Genomic DNA, 4,906 nt, shown 5'->3' with positions numbered 1-4,906 from the left:
TCATTGGGCTCATTGCGTATCCACTGTGAAAAGCTCCTAATAGATGAGCCAGATCTCCGTACAATCTGCGGAGTATCGGTTGGGAGCCGACCGAGAGCTATTGGTCCCTCACAGTTAGGTACGGCCTCCGCAGTTTGTTTAAGAGTCAGTTCATCAAGTCTTGCCCATAATGCATTGAACTTACGTTGTTGGTTCTGACTGTACAACTTCTTGAAGAGCTTCATTAACTCTTTGTTTTTAAACTGTCTGTAGAAGTTCGCACCCATATGTCGCATGCACCACCTGCTTTTGAGATCTGGTAACTGTACTGGTACACCCCGTCGCACGCTACCGTGTTGCATATCCAGCAAAGCCTGCAACAATCCTGCATGTCTATCATGAATGAGACACACATCTGATCGGTCAAGAACAATTGCATGCTTCACCCGCTCTAGGAACCAATACCAGCTGTCCCCATTCTCACTCTCCACGAACGCAAACTCTAGTGGCAGCACTTGGTTGTTACCGTCGACCCCTATTGCAGACAATATCTGCGCTTTGTACTTCCCAGTTAGGAATGTTCCATCTAGGCATATGATGGGTCGGCAATATCTAAATGCTTTGATAGTTGCACCGAATACAAAGAAAGCACGCTGCAACACTCTTTTTCCGTTGTACTCCACATCAGTAGAGGGGTAATGCTTGATATCATAGTAGCTGCCTGGATTTCTTGCACAAATTGTGGCTAATTGACGAGGTAGATTGTGATACGAATCTTCATATGTACCGAACCTAATCTCAATAGCCTTTTGTTTCGCCCTCCATGCCTTCGCATAATTTATTGTGTACTGGAACCTTTGCTCAATAGCACGGATTATTGATCGTGGCTCCTACCTTAGGTTGTCCACAATCTCTCCGTACATAACATTTGCAATGAAAGCAGAAGACAGGTTCCGATGGGCGAACTCTATTTCCTCAATATGACAATTATGTTCCTTAACTATTGAGTATTGCCAGTAGTCTGCCTATTTCCCTCTAAATGCGTGCACCCGCTAAGGGTACTCAAGAACCAAGCACTTCACATCGTACTCTCTTTTACTTGATTTAACAACCTTGAATTGCCTACGAAGAGACAACGACCAGAATTTCACAGCATCAATAACTGCCTCTTTTGTAGGGTACATAGCACCCTGTGACACCTCATTTTCATGGTATGGCCACGGTGTCTGGTCAGCCTCGCTAACCACCAACTTCGAAAATTCTTGATCCCGCCACTCTGCAGGAACTGCAGCATTACCCTCCTCATCAGAAGAATCCCCCTCGGCAAGGCCTTCCTCCAACTCTTCATCCTCCAAATCCATATCTTCAATGATGCTAGGGATGTGCTCCCCTTCATCAACTACACCCATCGGCTACAAGTCTGGAACATCACCAACCTCCTCTCTGGACCCTACATTAGCCGCCTCTGACTCATCTTCCACTGCCTCACTTGGTCATGCTACTGCTTCTTCAGAGTTCACCTCATTTTGATCTTTCAGGTACGCCACAGCTAATAAAACAAGCGGCATGCCACGTTCACAGCATATATCTACATATTGCCTCCAAGTTGATGTGGCTTCGATGGGAACAAGCTCACCAAAGTATCCATGACTAGCACGGCTCAGAACACCTTTCAACTTCAGCTCATATTGCTGCGAATCCAGTTGGAAAAAATCGCATGAGCCATTTGCACACCCCCACAATAGTCCTCTCATTAGCCTTACTAAGCCCCTTCATAACATGGCGAAATCCAAAGAGATCTACACCGTTGGGACCGTACATAATTTCACTCTTACCATAATATATCTAAAAAATTAATTTATCTCCCATTCCTGAAAACACCCGCAAACATAACACATATTAAGACAACAAACTATATTTCTGATTATCGGATAAAATAGTTTTTAAATGCCACCCTAGGTTCGTAAATTATCATCTACTGTTGACTCATACGTCCGCATGTACAAGTAATATACTATAAACTATATACTACAAACAACATACTGAAAATAATATACTACAAATAATATACTACAGGTAACAAATTGAAAATAATATACTAAAAATAATATTCTATACTCAACTATTATCGTGCAATTTTCTAACTAAATTTTACAATTTTCTAAACCCTAGATCTAAATATCTAAAATTTATGTCATATACTACTACTGCACTAATTAACAACAATAAAAAAGATAAAAAGATTGACCTAATTTTTTTTCCCAAATCCGCAGCCCAAATGCAGCAGGGCTTCGCTGATCTCTCTTCCTCCCCTCTCCTCTCCTCTCTTCTCCTCTCTCTTCTCAACTTTTCTTTTTTTCCGAATTTTATGGTTTTTTCTCCAATTTTTGGGGTTTTTATAGACTCAGGGCGCAGGGGGCCGGCGCGGGGCGGCGGGCGGGAGGAGCCCTTACCGCCCTCTCGGGGCGGTAGGCTGTGGGCACCGGGCGAGAAGGCCTACCGCCCCCTCAGGGGGCGGTTAGCACCCGTACCCGCCCTCTGAGAGGGCTGCAGCCCTCTGAGAGGGCGGTGGGCGCCTACTTTTACAAATCTTTTCGCCGGGAATCTATTTATTTAAATTTAAACTCGAAAAAATATAAAAATAAAAAACTCCAGATAGTGTACTCTAGTAGTCTTTGTAGGAGATGGTTTAATGGGTCATTCGGGTGGATCTAGTATGGGCCTAGTTTGGTATAATCTGGTTACGGCTCAGTTCGAACGATTCAGCTATTGTAATGAGTCGTGTTGTGTCGGTCCGCGTATCTTCTTCTCGGTCCACGACATGGCCTATCAGTCACTGTGTCGTTTCGGGTCGGTCTGGGTACGATTGCGGTTCGACGGTACGGTCGACCCGGCGGGCACGACGCTACACGTGGCTCAACAGCACACGGGTGACCTGTCGGCATAGCCGACTTGATAAAATTAAAAAATAGCTACAAAATTAAAAAAATATAGAAAATAGATAAAAATAGATTAAAAAATAGCTACAAAATTTTAAAAAATACATAGAAAATAGAAAATAGCTTGGCCTATGCGTGCCAGACCGGATTGTACCTGGCCGTGTCGTGCCTATACCGGCCCAACTCAACCGGGTCATGATGTGCCGCGCGCTCAGCCCACGCATGGCCCGTAGCCTCGTGTCGTGCCGTGCTAGCCCGTGTCGGCTCGAGTCCTGCCATGCCTAGTCCATGCCTACAATATCGTATCTCGGACCAGCCCAGTATGTATGACCCATTTAGACATCTTTAGTCTTTGTGACTTTTGGCTGTGATATTTCCTTTTCCTTTTGTGAATATATTTGCCATTTTCTCTAGTGCGAAATGTGCGTCAAGCATGATGGCATGAATATTGGTGCCTCTTTCACTACAACACAAAATATCTTTACTATCAACTCTAAAGTGATCTTTACTGTCAATTTTACATCTAGCAGTGATTGATCGACAATAAAAGTCACGCCCTAATCACTGCTGATTGTATAGTGAAAGTGGTTTCGTGGAAAAAAAGGAAACGAGCAAGTTTGGTTGCCGTCACTGCTAACGCGCTTCGCCGCTGCTGCAAGTCGACTCGGCCTTGCTCAACCCTACACAAGAAAACGGGACGGACCGTCGCCACCCCAGCACACACAGTCGCGCCTTGCTTGCCATCGTAGCTCGCACCCTGCATGGCGAAGACCATCGCGAACAAGAGACAATAGATGACGTTGAGAGCCGACCAGAGCTCCTTGATACAAAAGGAGCGCCACTCGAGCGTGTCGCCACCATCCTTCTTGACGTCAACCACGAGCACGAACGACACCATGCTAAAGATCTCAGCGGCCACAATGAACCGACGCTTGGGCCCATCGCACTTTGTGCCCTCGAGGCACACGCCGCTCTTGGTCACCTGCATTCGCCTGCCGTCGTGGGCCGCCAGCTCCGCTATACAAGGTGATTAATCATTTTTGTTTTTAATTAATCTTGTGTGTTTATTTTGTAAAACTTCTTAGCGTCATGGTATTTTCCAACGTTGTACAAGACCAGGCGTATTGAAAATCTATACGAAAATGCTACATCAACATATGTTTCTTTCTTTCTATTAAGTTAATAAACGTATATAATTAGATCACCATCCAACACGTCCAGCTCCCCCTCTTTTTTTTCAATGCTAGTCCCCGTTCTACCCTCCTCATCCTATCTCTAGCAGCCTCTCTGCCGCCGAATCCACATCGTGACCCATTGTCACGCTAAATCGATGTCACCGTCGCCCCCACCGTACCCATTCCCAACCGGCGCTGGCCACCACCGCCGGGCTCACCTTGCGCCCCGAGCTTCCCTATTGGCACTGGAACACCTCCCGATCCCTGAAAATCCCCTCTCCTAATCCCTAAGCTTGTCGGGTAGCCATTCCACGGCCGTCGACTGAAATGGATTGAAATTTCAGACGTCTGTATTATAGGAAGTGTGAAATCTATAAGGTCATGGAGCTGAAAACACGTTACCTTTACTCATCTTTGCGCAGATGCTGCCTCGCTCTCTAATACAAAGGGGCGACTAGGCACTAGGCAGTGAACATTCATCGCATGGTGATCTGTGAACACTTAGACCAAAGTGGAAACAGCACGGCCTGGAGGTCTAGTTTGTTGGTGGGCCCGTCCCGTAGCAGAAGAATGGTTGCATGAAGAGAGCGTCAGCTAGCGCGATGCGCTTGATCCGGCCGCCGCTGAAGCTGCGGCGGGCCTGGCCTGTTTCGCCTGGTCGACTCCATGGCAGACTCCCAGCCCCAGAGGGTGCGCTCGTCGTATGTCAGGATGGCTTGCCGATCACTCACGAACACACGCGAGAATTGGAGAAACGATGCACAAACATAAGAGTATTTTTTGCTGTCCAACTGGGCAACTTTTATGTATATT

Source organism: Phragmites australis, chromosome 13 (assembly GCF_958298935.1).
Source record: "Phragmites australis chromosome 13, lpPhrAust1.1, whole genome shotgun sequence".
Lineage (NCBI taxonomy): Eukaryota > Viridiplantae > Streptophyta > Magnoliopsida > Poales > Poaceae > Phragmites > Phragmites australis.
The sequence above is the reverse complement of the archived record's forward strand: the minus strand, read 5'-3'. Positions refer to the sequence as shown.